The 24,504-nt window shown below is 32.6% G+C and overlaps 1 pseudogene; it reads right to left on the bottom strand.

Annotated features, from left to right (window-relative positions):
• Window positions 1-9,233: 9,233 nt before the first annotated feature.
• Window positions 9,234-12,468, bottom strand: LOC133188210 (nuclear apoptosis-inducing factor 1-like; annotated as a pseudogene).
• Between the last annotated feature and the right edge of the window lie 12,036 nt (window positions 12,469-24,504).

Genomic DNA, 24,504 nt, shown 5'->3' with positions numbered 1-24,504 from the left:
AATAACTGGTCCACTGATAAGAATATATTATTTTTTTAAAGTTGTTTTCAAATACATGTAAATGATCACTTGAATAGTTTTTGTTCCTTACTGGTTCATGATCCCCCCCCCCCCGCCCCACTTCATACATGTACATACTGGAGCGGCATGTTAACAAACAAAATTCTAAATGTTTAAAAATAAATGAATACAAGAAAGAAATCAAACAAAACAAGAATTCAATAACTGTAAACTCGCATGATTAAGTAGATGAAATTAAGATAATAACGCTCGATTTTTTTTTTTTTTTTTTTATTTCGATGAGCCCCCCACCCCTCTCCGTACTTGAATTGTTTTCTATGGGCCGGTTGTAGCGATTTTAATTTCAAATAATATACAGTGTTCTCTCTCTGTCTCTCTCTCTCTCTCTCTCTCTCTCTCTCTCTCTCTCTCGTAAAGCTATTTTACTGATTTTCAGCATTCAGGTGGCAGCAAATTACATGCATTGAACTCATCCATGTACTCTTAGTGCAACGTACCAAAGAACTATGACGTTTCCAAATTCAAAAATCAAAAAAAAAAAAAAAAAGAAAGAAAAAAAAGAATAATAATTGTATTTCTCATTGATAACGTGCCCAAACGAGGTACATGTAACTTAAGGGGCATCGAATGTAGGGGGAGTATATACTCAGGTATACCGTGACCATGGAGACAGTATACATCCAGCTAGCAAGTGTCAATTAAAAAAACCCACCGCAATTACTCTAAATACCCGCAATATTTTCGAAACAGGTGGATGATTACCGATACGTGATGACCTTGGCTTCACTTTGAAACTACAATTATTAAAGTGTTGAAATTAAATAATTATGACAATTACAAAGTTCAAATACAGGTACCTATGTAATGAAAAAATATATGTACATTTTCGTATTAAGGTATCTTTGCAAGTTCAATTTACTAATGTTGGAATTACGTTGTACTTTTCATGCACAAGTGCAAAACGTACCCGTCTAGTATATTTTTTTATGTTCATATAAAGTATTTCGAAAATTACATGTAGTACATGTAAGAGGTTCGTGAACATGTATGTAAACCTGTATAATTATATATATCGACGCGAAGGAAAGTGATAAGCATTTTTGCGTTTTTGTTTTGTTTTGTTTTGTTTGTTTGTTTGTTTGTTTTTTTGTTTGTTTGTTTGTTTGTTTGTTTTTTTTTTTTGACTGACTTGCAAATAGTTACAAAAATTCAAAAACATACAATGTAAGGTCTACATGTAGGATAATTAAAATTGACAAAATAATCTTTCCCTATATACATGTATTTAAATCAAGCTATTTATTTAATTTTGGTAAAAGATTAATTAAAAAAAAACATCATAGTAATTAAATGAGATTTTTTCTCTCCAATTTACGTATTGACATAATGCACATTTTTCTGTACAATGTACATTTAATTTTTTTTAATGATCAATTATTAAGATCGATAATTTCGAAGTTGATCTGGATAAACTAGAACGTGCATGTAAATTGAAATAATGAATAAAAAATAATTAAATTAAAGCATGTACATGTTCTTATACTAACTGTTCTTATACTAATGTTCTTATACTATATCTTGAGATAATAAAATTCTATAATTTATCGAAGACAATTTTTTTTCTCTTTTTTAGTAACATATGTTATAACCATTATTACCTTCTTTTTTTTATTATAAATTAAAGTACTTATTGTCTGATAAATTTACGCAATATATATTTATATATTAATGGATTTTAAAAACATAAAGAAAACAAATATTTAACTATACATGTAACACGCTACCTGGAAAATAAAAATATATAATGTATCAATAGATTTTTTAAAAATAAAAAATAATGAAAATAGATGTGTAAATATTGCATGTTGTCTGGAGAATTAAAGTATATAAATGTAAAATCATGTTTAAAAATCATATTATTAATATTTTTACACTGTACATTCACACGCTTTGCTTGTACAATGTTTAGATTACAAACTGGCATGTTGACTGGTCGATGCACTGATGGTCAACGCATTTTATCACTTATTCTGATTGACAGACCTGTTCGGCATGTTGATTGGTCGAAGCGCTGATGAGTTAATCGATAATCCTGATTGACAGCTCTGTTACGCAATACCGAACGCGCGTTCGCTTTCTGGGACCGCTACTGAATTTGGGGTTCGCTTTCAGCGTTCGCTCTGGGTCCGCTCTGGGTTCGCTGCGGGTTCGCTACGGGTGCGCTCCGGGTTCGCTCGGGGTCAGCACTAGCGGACCCCAAGCGAACCCGAAGCGAACCCAGAGAGCAAACCTGGGGTGCGCTCTGGGTTCGCTTTCTGTTAGGTTGTGTCTGGTCGGTACTGTATTTATGAACAAAAATCTCTCAACTCGTATCTCATCAAAATTCGGACGGAAGAGCCACACGTTACTCGCAACGAGATCGCATCTAGTTATTATTAGGGTCTTCCGTCTTATGCGGAAGACCCTTCTATTATTTTATTGTTGATTTTTCACTTTTCTTTTTATTATTAGGGTCTTCCGTCTCCAACGGAAGACCCTTCTATTATTCTATTGTTTCTTTTTTCACTTTTATTAGGGTCTTGCGTCTTCAGCGGAAGACCCTTCTATTATTCTTAGGTTTCTTTTTTACCTTTATTATTATTATTATTAGGGTCTTCCGTCTTCAGCGGAAGACCTTTCTATTATTTTTCGGTTTCTTTTTTACCTTTATTAGGGTATTCCGTCTTCAGCGGAAGACCCTTCTATTATTCTTGTGTTTCTTTTTCAAGCTTCTGCTTCTTCTTATTAGGGTCTTCCGTCTTCAGCGGAAGACCCTTCTATTATTCTTAGGTTTCTTTTTTACCTTTATTATTATTATTCTTTTTCTCTTTACAAAATTTGTGCAGAAGATTTCTCGGAGATGGCTCGTTCGATTTTATTCAAATTTTCAAGATAGATGCGGTGAAGTTAATTCCGGCAAGTCTGTTAAGGGATACCTACTTCCGGTCGGAAGTTATCGCCCTTTTATTAAAATTCAGAGGACCTCCTTGTCTGCGATGGAACTCAAAATCGGCTTAAGCTAGAGCGCTGAAATTTTCAGTGATGATACAGGACACGTTGCCATTTTGCACCTGGTTTAGATATTTTCCGGAAGTGCCTAGTATGGAAGCTCGGTAGGGGTCGAAATTTAGGACACGAATCATGAGTGAATTTTTGAGACATTTTGTGTCTTATCTTTTAAAGTATAATTATTTTGTTAAAACATATTAAACAAAATTTGTGCAGAATGACAGGATCTGTAACACGATATCAAGAAAAAAGCGCTGACTTATCACATTAGGGGCCGAGAGGGGCCAAAAGTCTGAAATCGATAACTCTTAAACAAGCAATATTTTGGTATACATTACTGAAGCAAAAATATTTATCTTAACAATTTACAACTATATATTATGATTTTTACGTCGTATGGTACATAATAAGGGGCCATAAAGGGCCAGAATGCTAAATCTTTGACGATTTATATCTCGAAAAGGGGAAACATTTTGAAAAGCAATATTGAATAAAAGTTGTTTAGAATGATGTTCTCAACAATGTGCATCCTTTTAATTTTTCCTAAACAGTCCCTATAAGGACTTTAAGGGACGGTCCCTAAATATTTCAAGTCCACATATCTCGAAAACGAAACGAAACTTCTGAATACTTGTTGAACAAAAAGTCTTCAGAATTGCAAGACCTTTCATATGATATCATAAAAAAGGAGCTAACCCCTCAAATTAGGGGCTCAGAGGGGCCAAAAGTATTTCATCTATAACTCCTTAACGTTAAATATTTTGATATTAATTATTGAAGGAAAAATGTTCATCTTCACAATCTGCAACTATATTGTTTAAAATTTTTATCAAATATTACGTAATAAGGGGCCACAAGGGGCCAAAGTGCTCAATCTTTGATGCTTTATATCTCGAAAAAAGGGAATATTTTGAAAAGCAATATTGAACAAAAGTTGTTTAGAATGATGTTCTCAACAATGTGCATCCTTTGAATTTTTCCTAAACAGACCCTATAAGGACTTCAAGGGACGGCCCCTAAATATTTCAAGTCTACATATCTTGAAAACGAAACGAAACTTCTGAAGAGATGTTGAACAAAATGTCTTCAGAATAACAAGACTTTTCATGTGATAACAAGAAAAAGGGGCTGACCCCCCAAATTAGGTGCTCAGAGGGGCTAAAACTCTTCCATCTTTAACTCCTTAACGTTAAATATTTTGATATTAATTATTGAAGCAAAAATGTTCAGCTTCACAATCTGCAACTATATATCTGAAAGTTTTCTCAAACATTACGTAAATAGGGACCATAAGGGGCCAGAATGCTAAATCTTTGACGCATTATATATCGAAAAGGGGAAATATTTTGAAAAGCAATATTGAATAAAAGTTGTTTAGAATGATGTTCTCAACAATGTGCATCCTTTTAATTTTTCCTAAACAGTCCCTTATAAGGACTTTAAGGGACGGCCCCTAAATATTTCAAGTCCACATATCTCGAAAACGAAACGAAACTTCTGAATACTTGTTGAACAAAAAGTCTTCAGAATTACAAGACCTTTCATGTGATATCAAGAAAAAGGGCTGACCCCTCGAGTTAGGGGCTCAGAGGGACCAAAAGTCTTTTATATATAACCCTTTTACAGTAATGTTCATCTTCACGATCTGCTACTATAAATATTTTAAAATCTTCATCAAACATTGCGTTTTTAGGTGCCAGAATGATCAAAATTTTGTTGACCATAACTGAAGCAAATTGTACGTTTTACTATTGATATATTTATGAACGAAAATCTCAGTCAAATTCGTATCTCATCTTATCAAAAATCGGACGGAAGACCCACTCGTTGCTCGCAACGAGATCGCATCTAGTTATTATTATTCTTTTTTTCTGCACAAATTTTGTGCAGACGATTCCTCGGAGATGGATCGATGGATTTGCTTCAGATTTTCAGGATTGTTGTAATTTTATCTGAAATTTACTTCCGGTCCGGAATTATCGCCCTTTTATCAAAATTTAGAGGACCTCCTTGTCTGCGATGGAACTCAAAAACGGCTTAAGTTAGAGCGCTGAAATTTTCAGTGATGATAGAGGACATGTTGCCATTTTGCACATGGCTTTGGATATTTTCCGGAAATGCCTAGTATGGAAGCTCGGTAGGGGTCGAAATTTCGGACACGAATCATGAGTGAATTTTTGAGACATTTTGTATCATATCTTTTAAAGTATAATTATTTTGTAAAAGCATACTGAACAATATTTGTGCAGAATGACAAGATCTTTAACATGATATCAAGAAAAAAGGGCTGACTTGTCATATTAGGGGCCGAGAGGGGCCAAAAGTATTAAATCAATAACTCTCTAACGACCAATATTTTGGTATACATTACTGAAGCAAAAATATTAATCTTAACAATTTACAACCATATATTATGATATATACATCATATGTTACATAATTAAGGCCCATAAGGGGCCAGTGTTCATATTTACGAAAGTTCGTAGACGTAAACGTAGACGTAAGTTCAGACGTCGCGTGGATTTACGTCTAAAACCGTATTTACTAAAAATCGTAGACGTTAAATTACGTCATAATTAAACGTAAATCTACGTCTACTGTGCCCCTACACTTATCTTTATTTACGAGCAAGAAAATGGCAGCACTTCTACTGACCATAGCAAGAGATCGTAGTTTAAGACGCCAGCGAGTTTTCCGAGATCGTACCAATCCGTTAGATATCTACAGCGACCTAGAATTGGTACAAAGATATCGATTCCCAAGGCACACCATCATTGAATTTGTACAAAACGTTGAAAATCGCCTAGAGAGACCAACAAATAGATCCCGTCCTTTGCCAGTGACTTCCATGGTAAGAACGATGTTTTGTAAATTTTGAACCTGACCTAATCTTGATAAATTGCAATAGTATCTATCCAGAGTTGTCGTTCCCTCTATGCTCCCTGTATTGGGGGTATAGCGGAAGACAACTCTGGATAGAAATGGAAAAACTGGTGGCGGATCAAATGAAAATATATCCCGTCATGCACACACAATACATGCTCTGTAAAAGTCATATACATAAATTTAGCACTGGCCTATTTACTGAAAAATAAGTACACTGTTTTTTCAATAATTCAACCACTGTGCAATGTACATTTCATATGTGCCAGCTAAATAACAGATATTTAGTACAGATTAAGCGAAAAAAAGTAAAGGCCTATGAACCACAATGCTCACTTGAGTAACCTTATTAATCTTTAAATAAGTTTGAACCCAGAGGATCAAAAGTGACAATTCAATGAAAAAATTAAATACCCTTTCAAAAATTTCTGTAAAATTTCAGAAAGGAAAAACCATGATGAGTTATAATGCTCATCTGAGTAGCCTATTAATCAAAGTGTCAAAATACATACATACATAATTACATAATATATACCTGGGACATTAATTAAGTGTACTAAAAGACAAAATTCTATCTCATTTTCATTATCATTTGAGATATATGTATCCAGAGACATATAACAGAGGGACCGCTGACTCATTCGGGACGTTTCTTGACTTTTCACTTTAAGTTGGGTACTTTAATTCCGAATGGAAAAATGATGTTCCGATTTTCGCAGCGCCCTTACCGGGAGGCATAGAAACTATAAATAGTATGGCGTTTCATCATAGAATGGGCAGTAAACGTCGCTACAACTCCAATTTTAAGCAAAATTTACTCGTGGCATTAATCGTAGGGGGATGAGTTACTTTCGTTTTCATGACGACAAAGAATTGAGAACAAATTTATATACAGTAAATAGATGGAATCGATCTTCTAACCCCGACTCGAGTCGCATTTGTTCATGATGGCTTGTCTTCTTTACAACCTCTACACTGAGAAATACACTGTAACATGTATTTTATAGTGTAGGATAAGAAGACCTTTTTTGACGAGGCCATTTTTTTTTTGCACTGGCATGCATTAATGTATTTAGTGGTTACCTACATGTACGTAGGTGCCGGGCAGCTAGGTCGGTTTATTTCCCGTATTTTTTTTTATATATCGTTATATAAATATATCTGTATACATTCATTAAAATTAAAATAAAAAATTGCTGAAATTAGCCTTTTTTAAAAATATCATATTGCGGTATATAAAGTATATTATTTTATTTTTGTTTTCCTATAACGTATCTAAAAACACAAAATACACCATCCTGAAACCAAGCATAGATTGTGACTTGTAATCTAATCAAGCAACTCACACATTTTATCATTTACTGCATTTTTAAAACATTGTTACAAGTGCCATTTTGCAAAAAAAAGTCAATTGAAAAAAAATTAACTAAAGTGATGCTGATCAAGAAAACCCCATCACAGAGCACTTGGAGAAGAAGATGAAAATGTTAAAAAAAAAATTATGACAACAACCACGATGACAGACAACGGACAATATTTGATCAGAAAAGCTTACTTGAGCTGAGCTAAAAATCAGGGATTTATGATAAATTCACAAAGTATTTTACTGGTTGATTTTGGGGTATAAATGTAGAACAATAATTTTACTCTGCATTCTTAAGTTTCATCTCCCTTTGTCAGTATATATCAAAATTGGTAATGGTTATGGAGGAATAAAAAGTATCATACCTTAATGTATGTCCAGCTTAACCTGCAAAGGGGAAATAACTTTTGTAAATGTAGACATCATTTATACATATTTTGGTTATCCTGTTAAAAGAATTACAATGTGCTTTACTTTAAAGAATGAAGTTAAACTAACCTAATACATGAAATATAGCAGTCTGATAAAAGTTTTCATTATAAAATTTTACAGTAATTCATGTACATTCCAGGTTGGATATAAATCATTATACTATTTGATTTAAAAAAAAAATAACTACTTTGAAAGAATTTTTCTTTTAAATACAAGTAATACAGTGTATGTATATTTTTAAAAACAAGATATGTGTATTAATGATGTGAAGGGTGGCAATTTCTATTGTGAATGAAAGAGGTTATTTTTGGTCTTTCTGTGCATGAGAATCTATGAGTCTTTGATATTTATCATCACCATATTAAATTTTCTACAGACATGAGATTTCCAAAGGTTTTAAGACTGCGTGAAATTTTCAAATTCTGTTCTATGCTTTTGAAAAGTGAACACTGTATTTTGTAATCATGTTACAACATGAAAGTCCAGTTAATTTTCCTTTCCGGTGTCTTTTTTTTTCAATTAATATAAATGTATCCAGTATACAAATTTTAATTTCAGTTAATATATATGCCACCAATTTTTGTTAAACATGCAAATTTGTTAAAAATGTTTTAAGTCAGAGATGTTTTTGTTCCCTAAGTTCACAAATAAAACCATTGATAAGCTGTCATTGTAATTAATGTTAAGTCATAATTTAAATTCCATTCAAATTTGTCATCATGTATTACAATATACTGTCACAGGAAAAATAATCATTTGTTACAGTAAAATACAGTGAATATATAATTATTACCTTAGTTTGTTTTCTTTTTAATTTATCAATTCCATTCAATAGATCAAATTCTCCGATAAAAATGAATTAAAACAAATCAATATATAAAAAACTCAGCACAAAAACTAAATACACAAAACATACCATGCGAGTTTCATGAAAATGAAAAATGTAAAATCAAAGAATTTGTGTCCCCCACTTAAGATAGGAAAGAGGGTGAGAAAACTGGGGAGAAACATGCAGATGGAGAAATATCAAAAAAGGTCGACCTTGAGTCCTTGACCTTTCGGCTTTTGGACTTTGTAACAAGCAACAAAGTTACATGTATAGCCCAGACAAGAAACTTACACTTTTTCTGCCAGTGACCTTGAACTTACAGGAATGACCTTGGGTAAAGTTCATGACACACCCTCAGATTATAAACAACCCTGGTATCATGCATGAGTTTCCAATGAATCTCCATTACAAAGTTTAACCCTAAAAAAAGAATTTTACCCTTTTTCTGCAAGTGACCTTGAACTTGCCGGAATGACCTGGGTCAAAATCACCACAAACTGTCATATCATAAACAATCTTTGTACCAAGCATGAATCTCCAATGAGTCTCCATTACAAAGCTATAGCCTGGACAAGATTGCATGGATAGACGGACAAGGTGATTCCTATGTACCCCAAAACTTCATTTGTATGTGTGTGTGTGGGGGGGGGGGGATTTTTAAAACTCGGATAGAAGACGGCTCAAGGAGGGAACACTGGAAGCTGATTTTTCCTGCAATAAAGAATACACATTTCGTAGAATCTGAAGTTTTTCTTGTTCTATCTCCAGTCTTTTCTTCTTTATGGCTAGTTTTTCTTCCTCAATTTCAACAAGTCTCTGAGTTTCTGTCGAATATTCACATAACTGAGCTCTTCGTTTACCTTTTTAAAAGGAAAATTTATTTCATGTTTGGGTTTTATTTTTAAAACAGTATAAAATAAATTCACAATTAAACTTGGTTTACAAGAATTTAACAAAAAGAACCATAAAACTTACAGATTAATTGTTTGCAAGTGATGATTTTTTTTTTCTTCTCTTTCATTATTTTTTTATTTATAAACACTGAAACACTTTTTCCCCCTCTAAAGTTATCATGGCAAATTCTTGCAAATTATTTGGGGGGGGGGGGATGTTAGATTTAGTTCAAGTACATACATGTTTACACATCTCCTAGCTACTACTTGGGCATTTTAACCCTTTGTATTTCTTCAGTTTTGCATACATTACCACTTAGAACATTGCCAGAATTTCTAGATGTCGCTGTCCCTGATTTAAAAAAAAAAACATTATTTTTTTTTTTTTTAAATGCTCATTGTTATAACTGAAAACTAGAGAAAAGGCATATTGATCAATACATCATAGACAATCTTTGAGCCAATTATTTCTTTAACTCTCTTACCTCTAGAATATCTAGGTGATGGTGCTGTTAGCAAACAGGATTCCTCTGTAAAGTCAAAGGAATGCTTGCAGACAATTACTGGTATAAAATAGCATATCAATTATCATTTCTTTTGGAAAAAAATATGTTTAAATGATTTATAACTTTCACTCTAATACATGCTGGAATTTAAAAAAAGAAGAAAAACAAGAGCCACAATCCTAAACAGTACTGAGTCAACCTGACCTTGCTCTTGGTCAGTCTTTGTTTTCACTATGAAATTAACAAGAAAAATTTTGATCAATCCCAATCCTAGCCCTCAGGGGGATATGGATTTACTTTACAAAACTTGAACCCACATTATTGGGATTCTTAATATCACTATATGACTAACATTTCTTTCCTTATATTCTCCTAAAAATACATTTGTATCTGACCACATTGATTTACACTTACCTTGACTTAATAAAGATGAGTCAGTTCCTGTTGATACTTGAGAGTCTTTACAAATAATTTATAACAAGGTTAATAATATATATATATATGCCTACATGAAAACTTATTAAAGATTTTTTTTTTATCCTGCTTGGTATAATCTCAAATCACATTGTAATATGCAAGTACTAGCCTAAAGAGAAAACTGGTCCATCATTAAACGAGTTCATAAGTTCTTTAGCTAGAACTGCAACAAATGTATTTCTTTATGTAAATATACTTTTTCAATTATGGAAAAAAATACACATATGTGTCTTTGTGTTTGTGTTGAAATGCATTCAGTACTCTCAAGATCTCTCTCTCTCTCTCTCTCTCTCTCTCTCTCTATATATATATATATATATATATATTGACAGAAATATATTGTCATAATCTTACCCTCTGTGATAATCACTGAAGGGACTGCCTCAACACATCTGTCTTGACCTCCCTGTGATACATGTACCTGAGTAGATGTCCCTTGGGACATGTTCGATGATGTGCATGTAGTACTGGTATCAACCCCATCTTCAATTCCACATATTGAGGTCTGAGGAATTGTCTGCAAGATCTAAAGTTGTTGACAAGATAAAAGCATTTTTTAAATTCTTGGGTCAATTTACATTAACAGGACCTGGTGCAATTTGATTATTTTTATAGCATTTACACATAAAGAAAAAAATAATAAAATAATAGGGGGTACATTAGGCTCATTTGATTTTAAGACATTTATTAAATTTTCACCGAACTATAACAGTGCACTAATTCAGATTTAAATTTATTCTGTTTTAAATTAAAAAAAGACAGAAACTCAAAAAAAAAGACACAGAAGAATTCAAGATATGAACATTAACATCGTGCAAACATATATTAGTTCATGCTTGGAGACCTAATCCTAAAACACTACTTGAGAACATGCTGTGCAGTAGTGATGGGAATCGAACCCATTATCTCCCTAGACAGTTACAGACACATAGGGTATATATTACATGGAAGACATGACATTTCCACATTAGGTGCACTGATGTTAGTTCATACTTACCCAGTTACCCTCAATCATGAATTATCTCATTATTAGAAGTTAGTCACACATAAGGACACCACTTTACACACACAAAGGTAAACCAGGAAAATTTTCATGCATATACCTTTTCATAAATTTTATATTTTAAAGTATGCCATCTAAAAACTTAATATTTTGTCACAACATTCATAAATTAATTAATAAAATACCTACACATGATAACAAAATATCTACTCAAGTCTGCATCAGCATGTGTCCTTCACTCAACCTATAAGCTGATATCTACCTTCAAACAGATGTAATATAAATCATAGAATGTTCAACGGCAACAGTTTTAAATAATTCTATAATAATTGACATGCCCTTCAACAATATAAAACCTAAAAATATAATTATAAACAAACTTTTTCTTCCCATGGCTTTAATGAGGATATCTGCATGGGCCCTCCCCCTGTCTGTCGTACACTCTTCCTTCGCTGGCTTTCTTTTTTTTTAACAAATGACTGAAGGTCTTGCCATTTTTTTTATGTCTGTCATTTCCCTTCTGCACTGCACACTAACAGCATTTACTCTACATGTAAATGCATGTGTATTTGAATGGTAATTGTAAACGAGGAAAAAAAAATACTTGAATGTCAAAGAAAATAATATTAAGGTTTTTACGTAACGGCATGGTTATAAATACATAGTGAAAAAGTTAAACAGTCCTTGTAAAAGCTCTAACATTATCTCTTACAGTTTATTTTTCACATAAAAATAATTATTAATTTCAGTCTATTCATACAAATAACAAATAGTTGTGATTATACTTTAACTCTTAACAATTTCTTAAGGAAGCGATTTCATATCAAGAAAAAGATTTCATTCCTAATTGTTTACTTATCTGTGACAGCCTCCCAGGCCTCCGTCTTCATGCTGTTGGTCAGACAGGGAGAAAATTTCCCATAGAGAACCCTGTAGTTAGTGGACACCGCGTCTACTAGCACTTCCACCTCCAAATCGCTAAAATTAGCTTTGCGTTGCTTCTTTATGTCCATCTGGGGCACCTCCATGATCGCAGACGACTGAAGTAAAAATTCGCGCACTGAAAAGTGAAACTAACGAAAGCGCATGCGTACGCACAATCGTACATTTAAGAATTCGTAACTTACGTTTACGTCTACGAGAGGCTTTGTAAATACCAAGTTACGTGTTCGTATCTTTAATCTTACGTCAGTCGTAACTTCTACGTTTACGTCTACGTCTACGAACTTTCGTAAATATGAACACAGAATACCAAGTATTTGGCACTCTATATCTCAAAAGTGGGAAATATTTTGAAAAGCAATATTGAATAAAAGATGTTTAAACTAATGTTCTAAACAATATCTAAGCTTTCGCTTTTTGCTAAACGTCCCCATTTTGGAGTTGAAGGGCTGGCCCCTAAATATATCTTTTGCATATAGCTCGGAAACGAAAAAGAATTTCTGAATAGTTGTTTAACAAAAAGGGTTCAAAATCATAAGATCTTTAAAATGGTGTGAAGAAAAAGGGGCTGGCCCCTCAAAATAGGGGCCGAGAGGCGCAAAAAATCTTTAATCAATATCTTTTTAACGATCAATATTTTGTAATTCATTACTGAAGCAAAAATGTTTATCTTAACAATTTACAACTATATATTATAAAATTTATATCATATGTTATATAATGAGGGGCCATAAGGGGCTAAAATGCCAGATCATTGGCACTCTATATCTCGAAAGTGGGAAATATTTTGATAAGCAAAAATTGAATAAAAGATGTTCAAAATACTGTTCTAAACAATATTTAAGCTTTCGATTTTTGTTAAACGTCCCCATTAAGGAGTTGAAGGGCTGGCCCCTAAATATATCTTTTGCATAAAGCTCCGAAACGAAAAAGAATATCTGAAAAGTTGTTGAACAAAAAGTGTTCAAAATCATAAGAGCTTTAAAATGGTATGAAGAAAAAGGGGCTGGCCCCTCAAAATAGGGGCCGAGAGGCGCAAAAAATCTTTAATCAATAACTTTTTAACAATCAATATTTTGCAATTCATTACTGAAGCAAAAATGTTTATCTTAACAATTTACAACTATATATTATGATATTCACATCACATATAACAATTAGTGGCCCTAAGGGGCCAGAAGGCCCAATCTTTTGCACTTTATATCTCGGAAGTGGGAAATATTTTGATAAGCAATATTGAATAAAAGATGTTCAAAATAATGTTCTAAACAGTAAGTAAGCTTTCGATTTTTGCTAAACGTCCCCATTTAGGAGTTGAAGGGCCGGCCCCTAAATATATTTTTTGCATATATCACGGAAACGAAAAAGAATTTCTGAATAGTTGTTCAACAAAAAGTGTTCAAAACCATAAGAGCTTTAAAGTGTTATGAAGAAAAAGGGGCTGGCCCCTCAAAATAGTCTTAAATCAATAACCATTTAATGATCAATATTTTGTAATATATTACTGAAGCGAAATAGTTCATCTTCACTCTCTGTAGCTCTATAGCATGGTGTTTACATCATATCTTATGCAATAAGGGATAATTAGGGGTCAGATTATATAATCTTTGGCGCAATAAATCTTGAAAAGGAAGAATATTTTGATAACCAATATTTTAACAAAAGACGTTCAAAACAATATTCTTAATAATATGCAATCATTCAATTTTTGCTAGACGTCCCTGTTTAGGACTTAAAGGGCCGGTCCTTAATATTTCTTTTGCATATATATCGGAAACGAAAAAGAATTTCTGAATAGTTGTCGAACAAAGGGTGTTTAAAATCGTGAGAGCTTTAAGAAGATATCAAGAAAAAGGGGCTGATCATTCATGTAAGGGGCCAAGACGGGCCGGAAGTGTTTAATCTATAACTTTTTATTGATCAATATTTTGTTACACATTACTGAAGGGAAATTGTTTGTCTTAACAATTTATTTATATAACTATTTTTTAACGAAAATCTCAGTCAAATTCTTATCTCATCTTATCGAAAATTAGACGGAAGACCCACTCGTTGTTCGCAACGAGATCTCATCTAGTTAATATTATTCTTTTTTCTCCTTACAAAATTTGTGCAGAGGATTTCTCGGAGATGGCTCGTTCGATTTTATTCAAATTTTCAAGGTAGATGCGTTGACATCTGAAGTTATTTCCGGCAAGTCCGTTAAGGGATATTTACTTCCGGTCGAGAGTTATGGCCCTTTTATTAAAATTCAGAGGACCTCCTTGTCTGCGATGGAACTCAGAAACGGCTAAAGCTAGAGTGCTGTGATTTTCAGTGATGATAAAAGACATGTTGCCATTTTGCACCTGGGTTTAGATATTTTCCGGAAGTGCCTAGTATGGAAGCTCGGTAGGGGTCGAAATTTAGGACACGAATCATGAGTGAATTTTTGAGACATTTTGTATCATATCTTTTAAAGTATAATTATTTTGTTAAAACATATTGAACAAAATTTTTTTTGCAGAATGACAAGATCTTTGGCATGATATGAAGAAAAAAGGGCTGACTCATCATATTAGGGCCTCGAGAGGGGCCAAAAGTCTTTAATCAATAACTCTTAAACAAGCAATATTTTTGCATACATTATTGAAGCAAATATGTTCATCTTCACAATCTGCAACTGCATATTTTAAATTTTTTATAAAATATTACGTAATTAGGGGCCATAAGGGGCCAGAATGCTTAATCTTTGACGATTTATATCTTCAAAAGGGGAAACATTTTGAAAAGCAATATTGAACAAAAGTTGTTCAGAATGATGTTCTCAACAATGTGCATCCTTTTGATTTTTCTAAACAGCCCCTATAAGGACTTAAAGGGGCGGCCCCTTAATATTTCAAGTCTACATATCTCGAAAACGAAACGAAACTTCAGAATAGCTGTTGAACAAAAAGTCTTCAGATTTACAAGACCTTTCATGTGATATCAAGAAAAAGGAGCTGACCCCTCAAATTAGGGGCTCAGAGGGGCCAAAAATCTTTCACCTATAACTCTTTAACGTTAAATAATTTGATATCAATTATTCAAGCAAAAATGTTCATCTTCACAATCTGCAACCATATATTTTAAAGTTTCATCAATATTACGTAATTAGGGGCCATAAGGGGCCAGAATACTTAATCTTTATATCTCCAAAAGGGGAAACATTTTGAAAAGCAATATTGAACAAAAGTTGTTTAAAATGATCTTCTCAAAAATGTGCATCCCTTCAATTTTTCCTAAACAGCCCCTATAAGGACTTAAAGGGACAGCCCCTAAAATTTTCAAGTCTACATATCCTGAAAAAGTTTCATCAAATATTACGTAATTAGGGGCCATAAGGGGCCAGAATACTTAATCTTTATATCTCCAAAAGGGGAAACATTTTGAAAAGCAATATTGAACAAAAGTTGTTTAGAATGATGTTCTAAATAATGTACATCCTTTGAATTTTTCCTAAACTGCCCCTATAAGGACTTAAAGGGACGGCCCCTAAATATTTCAAGTCTACATATCTCGAAAACGAAACGAAACTTCTGAACAGTTGTAGAACAAAAAGTCTTCAGAATTACAAGACCTTTCATGTGATATCAAGAAAAAGGTGCTGACCCTCAAATAAGGGGCTCATAGGGGCCAAAAGTCTTTCATCTATAACTCTTTAACGCTAAATATTTTGATATTAATTATTGAAGCAAAAATGTTAATCTTCACAATCTGCAACTATATATCTTGAAATTTTCTTCAAATATTACGTGGTTAGGGGCCATAAGGGGCCATAAGGGACCAGAATGCTTAATCTTTGACGCTTTATATCTCGAAAAGGGGAGACATTTTGAAAAGCAATATTGAACAAAAGTTGTTTAGAATGATGTTCTTAATAATAAACATCCTTTGAATTTTTCCTAAACTGCCCCTATAAGGACTTAAAGGGACGGCCACTAAATATTTCAAGTCTACATATCTCGAGAAGGAAACAAAACTTCTGAATACTTGTTGAACAAAAAGTATTCAGAATTAGAAGACCTTTCATGTGATATCAAGAAAAAGGGGCTGACCCCTCGAATTAGGGGCTCGGAGGGGCCAAAAATCTTTCATCTATAACCCTTTTACAGTAATGTTCATCTTCACGATCTGCTACTATAAATATTTTAAAATCTTCATTAAATGTGGCGTTTTTAGGTGCCATAATGATCAAAAACATAACTGAAAGAAATTGTACGTTTTCAATATTTATATATTTATGAACGAAAATCTCAGTCAAATTCGTATCTCATCTTATCAAAAATCGCACGGAAGACCCACTCGTTGCTCGCAACGAGATCGCATCTAGTTAAGGTCTTCCGGCTTCCTTCGGAAGACCTTATTGTTTTCCGTCTGTTTTCTATTATTATTAGTAAGGTCTTCCGTCTTTACGGAAGACCTTATAGTGATTCTACTGTTTCTTACTATTAACGCATTCCAAAATCAAAACAGAAAATCTTTTTTTCTGTTTTAGGCATTTTGCCCTTAGGTATTTACAAAATCTAACTAACACAGTTTTATAAGATATTTATTGCATAGATTGTGAAAAATCAGCATTTTTCTAATAGAATTACGATCTAGTGTCACAAACAAATTGAAATGTAAATATATACAGGAAATATTGACAATTTAGCAAAATTTTACGGGGTAAATTTCCCCCAAAAGAATATCACTGATACAGTATTCACTATTCTTATGAAAAGCGAACATTACACTTTGAAAATCGCAGAACTCTACAGGGTAAATTTCCTCTCAAAAATGACATTCCGTTTATATACAGTATTTGAAAGCAAAAGCAGCCATCTTGATAATAGCAAGACTTTACGGGGTAAATTTCCCCTCAAAGAAAATCACTAATACAGTATTCATGATTCGCAAACATCCTGAAGATGGCAAAAATCTTCAGGGTAATTTTTCTCTCAAAAATGACATTGATGCAGTTTATACACGGTATTTCAAAACAAAAATATCCATCTTTTAGATAGCAAGACTTTACGGTGTAAATTTCCCCTCAAAGAATATCACTGCTACAAAATTTATGCTTCACAATATCTTGGCGGTAACAAAAATCTACAGGGTAAATTTCCTCTCAAAAAATATTATTGGTACAATTTATCTTATACGTAGGAAAAGCGAAGTTTACACTTTGAAAATCGCAGAAAACTCTTCAGGGTAAATTTCCTCTCAAAGACGATATTGATACAGTTTATATACAGTAATTAAAAGCAAAACACCAAAAGTTTCCTCTCAAAAATGACATTCCGTTTATATACAGTATTTGAAAGCAAAAGCAACCATCTTGATAATAGCAAGACTTTACGGGGTAAATTTCCCCTCAAAGAAAATCACTAATACAGTATTCATGATTCGCAAACATCCTGAAGATGGCAAAAATCTTCAGGGTAATTTTTCTCTCAAAAATGACATTGATGCAGTTTATACACGGTATTTCAAAACAAAAATATCCATCTTTTAGATAGCAAGACTTTACGGGGTAAATTTCCCCCATAAGAATATCACTGATACAGAATTTATGCTTCACAATATCTTGGCGGTAACAAAAAACTACGGGGTAAATTTCCTTTCAAAAAATATTATTGATACAGTTTATATTATACGTAGAAAAAGCAAGCATTACACTTAAAAAAGCAAGTATCTACGGAGTAAATTTTCCCCCAAAAAGCATCAAAGATACATTATATATTATATTGAAAGCATGAACAAATATTACAACTTGATGATAACAGAACTTTAATGGGTAACCCCCCTCCCCCCCCCCCCCCCCAAGAATATCACTGATACAGTTTATATTATTCACAGAAAAAACAAACATTACGTACATATTTAAAACAACAGAACCTTACAAGGTAAATTTCCTCTTTTAAAATAATTTGATACAGAAATTACTTTTTACAGAAAAAGCATACATTACATCTGTACATCCTGATGACAAAAAGACTCTCTGGGGGTAAATTTCATCTTAAAGAATATCAATAATAAAATATATTATTCAAAGCACGAACAATATTACAACTTGATGATGGCAAGTTTCGATCTATGGGGTAAATTCCGCCTTCCCCCCAATATATCTCAATGATAAAGTATACATTTTTCACAGGAAATGCAAACGAGGTCCTTAGACAAAAAGTCCTATTTAAAAAAGGAAATACAAACTTAAAATCTTGATGCTAGCAACACTCTACGGGATTAATTTACCCTCAAAGAATATCAATGTCGCAGTGTATTTTATAAAACGCAAAATCAACAAACATTACATCTTGATGATAGGAAGACTCTACAAGTACCCCCTCCCCATCTTAACTAAAAATTTTCGGAGTTAATTTCCTCAGTATCTGACAAACTGTTCCGTTATATCGAGATTATGTAGTTACAGTTTATTTATTTATTTATTTATTTTTTTTTTTTTTTATTTTTTTTTTTTTATTTATTTATTTATTTTTTTTTTTGATCAAGCTAGTTTACAGTATCTTCATCTCGTTGACATATTTTCAAAACTAAGAAATAGAGTATTAATTTTCTCTCAAAATCTTAGATATTTTTTTTTAATTCGGTACTTTTTATTAAAACCAATGCAGAAATCAATGTTACAAAGTAAATGTCTACAAATTTTGCTACATTTTTTAAAAAAAATTGCATATAATTCACAGTTAGAGTTAATTTTAACGGTTACTTTTCAATTATTTTGCAGATTTGATGACCCCCTGCATTTTTATCAAACCGATACACACCCTATTACCAACATTTCCCCCCCTTGATAATTTTCTTCTTAAAATTTTAAGTCTCTGATATTTTATCTTTCAAGCAAAAAATAACTTAAAAACGTACATGTACTACACGGACGCTTTGCATTTTACTATTTTGTTAGTATCACTAAAAACTTTCAAAATGATGATTTGCTAATCCTTATAATTTTGTTAAAACCTCCAAAATCGTTCCAACGGTAATTTCTTGTAATATAATAAAATATCAAGAAAAGGAAATACAATTTTACTTCTCCCTGATTTAAAAATGAAACATAGGAAAAAAAATAATGACATAAAATTTTAGGATAATGAATGTATAATTTTTATATTACAAACGATGTTTCTAACTAAATACCATGCAAGCTGGAAAAACTTAATATTAAGGTTAACATAATATTATATCTTATAAATATAAAAAAGAGTGAAGCTTCTCGCATCTTTCTTTCCCTGTTAACGGAATAAGATTTTCTTTTGTCTCCCGTTATTCTTTCTTTATTTAAACAGCGTCCTATCTCTGACCGAAGTTCCATTTCTATGCTTTTCTACTGGCTAATGCAACAGAGAAATTGCAGATTGCATTTTCCAAAGGAAATCTGGCAACCATATTCTGAACCAATACAAAATTCACCTAGGGATGAAATTTTAAGACTCGTAAATCACCTCATCATATAGTTTTTTCAATTTACTTCAATTTTCCAAACCCTTAGGGAATTTTATATGATTTCATGACAGGCATGATGGATTTAATATTGCGCACAAGAGTAGCAGGTGCCTGCTCCGAATTTTTGTAAAACAATCGATCTGTTTATTTGGTAAGGAAATTTCATTCAGTATTCTGAAGACCCCCCCCCCCCCCAACAACACATATATACACATACATTGAAATGCTTCTTTTGAGATTTATGCTTATTTGTGATATGAGCTAATATTAAAAGATTATCAAAACAGTTAAATTCACTTACTATAGTATTTTATTTGTAATAAGAAACGTTCAGACAGGACATATTATTATATGTATTACTGATGCCCTCTAGGTCCATCATGGAAGTTTTATTTAAGGGGAAGTGCATATGAGCCGTCCCATGCGAAAAGGGCCCTTATGTATTTTGACGTCATATTGAGAAAATTTCCAGTAAAGATAACGTCATAAAATGCTAGTTGCGTATGTTACATATTTTTCCAACATTTTTACCTGAGCGCTATCAACTTATTTTCATTGTTGTATATATCAAATATCAGGGAAAAAAGAAAATATGAATTTTAGAGCTAAGTTCCATATAAATGGACATTTCCAATATTGAATATTAAATTTTGCTGATATAATTAGGTGTTGTTTTTTTTATCCAATTTTTAATACATTGAAAGCGATTGTACATGCACATAATCGATATATACGTCTGCATGTACACATCCTTTTTAACACAAATACATAGTAACCAAATTAAAATAATTAACATTAAATGAAAAAAAAAATCTTAAACCGTTCCCAGCATAAAGGTTTATATATGCGATTAAAATTTTGTTCAGCTCTACATGTAGCAAATGACGAAGTTTGAAAAGGTTGATTCTTTGTAACGCATTAAGTTAATGAAGAAAACATCTGATTTTTTTTTTCAAAACAACATTTATTATGTGTGTATAAACGCGATTGACGATCTGCCTTCGTCACAATCATTTGCAGGTCAATGTGTTTGTTGTCTCATTCAAGTAAAGAACCGGATTTTACTGTTTACGGAGACAGCCTAGCTTGGCAGTCCCGAGACTAATGTGTTTGCTACGATATATATTTCTTGAAATTTGAGAATAAAATCTAGTATCATTTGTTAAAAGTCTTAGACCAGGCGGAAAAAATGAGAAAAAAGTAAATGCTGCAAACGAAAAAAAAATGACCAGATTTTTTTTAATGCATTATATGGGAAGATTTGAGTTTGCTACAAAAAAAAAGGTGGGGGGGGGGGTTAGAGGTGGGTGCAATTAGCCATACAGTAAACATCTTCATTCTATATCATTCAATTACCAGTGAAACATTATATATGGAAACACCCCCCCCCCCCCAACAACATGCCTGGTAAATAATGGGTCAATATCTATAAAACCCCAAAAAACATAATATTGGAAATTAAATCTGGAAGATTGAATACAAATTTATTTCCATGTAATATTGCATCTGATTATTATTTTAATTTCTTCCAAAGATGCAATGTTTGTCTGAATTAAATGTTAAAAATAAATACATTTTTGTATAGGAAGGTTTGCAATAAGTTCTGTTTAATCTTTAATTTGATAAATGGGAAGAATGACTGCTTATTTTTTTAATGAATCATATTTGGCCATTTCTTTAGGCATGTACATAACAACTTTTTTTCAGAAAAGGGAGGGGGGCTTAAAATGACAAGTTCAAAATAAACCAAAACAAACAAACAAACAAACAAACAAACAAAAAACAAAAACAAAAAAAAAACAAACAAAAAACAAAAAAAAAAAAACAGAACAAAAACAGAACAAAAAAAAAAAAAAAAAAAAAAAAAAAAAAAAAACAGAACAAAGATATAAATAAATATATTTCGGTAGGGGGTTAATCCCTTTTCGACAAAAAAAAAGCTAAAAAGAGCTAAAATGGCAGTGCTCAGCAATGTCGTCGATACAACCAGAGGTTACTCAGCAGATAGATACAAGAATATCCAATGCGTCCAAATTTATCAGACCTCGTGTCAAGGGGTGTTTCACAAATACTAGTACAACTTGTCAAAATTTTACGAGCTTGAAGCGACAAAAGTTGGTGTCAGCGAAGAAAATTTGATTTCTTTTTAAATCTGAGATAAACACTTCTATCACCGTGCAAAATCGACTCTTAAAATAAATCTTAGTTTGAATATTATTTAAAACATATATTCTTTTTTTTTTTTTTTTTTAATAAAAATCGCCGAAATATGGCTGAAATATTGCCGACTCGGCGTTAAACAATAATAATCATAATCTTTTTATAAATTTTAATTACAAATCTTTATTTAGTGTAAATTGCCCTCAACACTTTTTAAAGCCCTATATAAAAACATTCAAGTAATTACTAAATTTAAACTTCTTTCATGTTCATCTTATCAAAGCTTTTCACAGACTTTGTAATTTACTCAACACATATAATTTTATCACTCAATTCGCTAATTGTTTTCAACAGAACTCTGTTATATACCAGTATCTAAATTGTATGTGTCCGGAGGCCTGACGAATTTACTGGCCACTTCCGTCTGTGTCCCCGCATGTATTTCTTGAAAGTTCAAATTGTTGTCCATCGTTAAAAGCTTTAATAAACTCGGAAACTGATTTACTCATTACTTTGGATTAATACATGTAATATGTGATTTCGGGAAGAGTCCTAGGAATGCGGCACTACTACTTCCGGCCCGCAGCGCCACTCATTTCACTGCCAACAATCCCTCTTTTCCCATCAACGACATATCTTATTAGACCCAAACTAAGCGGTCATACCTCCACAAAATTTGAGAACAACAAAATGAATAGAAGAATATGTAGGCTTAATAAGCTTGTAATTTTTTTTTCTTCAAACGAAATTTAGCGAAAAAGGGGTGGGTTACATGATGAATCAATATGACATTAAAAAAACCTTCAAACTTCAAAATATATTCTGAACTTAAAATGACCGTATAAGGATATGATGATGATATGAAAATTATATCCTCATCCTCAGTTTTTTATGAGATTACATGTTCACTGCAAAACATACGAATATTGACCCGTTTATAACTCGGTACAGTGCAAATAGGCATTGTAAATATTGTGACGGTTTACGGCAATATTGCAGGGAATATGACCAACTTTAAAATAATGTTTGTATGCCCTCTCCCGACTCAGGACGAAAAAAATGGGTCGGTAGGTAGGTGCAAATATCCCCCCCCCCAGAAAATTTTGATATCAATGCTGAATTTTCAAAATCTATTTTCTGAAATGCAATAAAAATGCTTCCGGCAGTTAAAAAGAGTTTTGAGTCGGGCCATTTTTAGCCGGCAGAGAGGGCAATCAACCAATTTTGACAGATGGTCTAATATGTACAATATCGTAAGAAACGTACATTACCCATGAAAAGAGGGGAAGGGATTGTCTCAGCACTTATTATTTGCCTGTGTACCAAGTTAGGACAATGAATACATATATGTTCAGTATTGTAGGTACATACTGCCCCCCCCCCCCCTTCCCTAAACTTCATTTATTTTATCAGAAAACCTCCTCAAACTTCATTCTTTAACTTGTCAGAAAATTTTAACTGGATTGTGTAACTGCAGATGCCCCCCCCCCCCCCCTCTTGCCGATCAATTTTCTGTATCCGCCGTTCAAGCTTTCTTTCATAAATTCATCTAGATCATGAACAAAACAACAAAAATTATATCCTTAGGCCAAAATAAAAAAAATACCTTTGTTTCCCCTAACGCGACCGACCCACTAAAATCGTGCCGACTGAAAAGTTTTTTCAATAAGATTATTCAAATACTTTTTTAAAATTGTTTATCAACTTTATAAAATGCAATTTCATCAAAATCCGTTACTTTTATCAGAACGTCTGAATTTGTTTTACTCTCATTTGTAGCCCACATCATGTGGTCACAGAGGTGTTATAAAACAACAACAATCTTAATGTATATCTTTAACTTATTAGAATCCTACACTCCTGAAACATTTCCTGAATTAAATGTACCATGACTACGGAGTGTTACAAATGTGTCTTCTAAAATTATCTTACGTAGTAAGCATGACAAAGCCTGCCTCATCAGCAGATGAGGGACCCACCTGTATGCATATCAATAAATTTCACTGCATTTCATTCGTTTCGATCTAATAAACACTTCATGTATGATTCTATTTTTACTAAATAGGACCATAGGAGTTTGTATAATTATTACATCTTGATAAATATAATTCAGATGTCGTGTCTTCATTCCTTTAATTTACGAGGTAAACTTCGTGACTATAACATTAGATATATGAAACTTTAATCATTTTAGATATGGTTTGGTTGAATTAAATATTGTTTATACAGGTACACTCTTTCCAAATAGTGTTGACATCTTTAAAATTGGCTTATGGTACGGCTTTCTGAGACGTCCAGTGTATTTTTCGTTAGTTAGGCCCTTGAAAGTAGGTTGTTTCTTTGCTTTAAAATACCTTTAAAATTTGTTGGGTCGACAACATTTGAACATCTGCCTGGTGGAGGGCTCCTAATTTAGACTTTTTCTCGGCACCTATGGCCATTGATCATTAAGCATCAGTAATGGACCTTTTTCGTGCCAA

The sequence above is a fragment of the Saccostrea echinata genome, unplaced genomic scaffold, assembly GCF_033153115.1.
Source record: "Saccostrea echinata isolate AGI-Se365-2 ecotype Australia unplaced genomic scaffold, CSIRO_AGI_Sech_v1 ptg000016l, whole genome shotgun sequence".
Lineage (NCBI taxonomy): Eukaryota > Metazoa > Mollusca > Bivalvia > Ostreida > Ostreidae > Saccostrea > Saccostrea echinata.
Note: the sequence above shows the minus strand (reverse complement) of the source record. Positions and strands in the feature narration are given on the sequence as shown.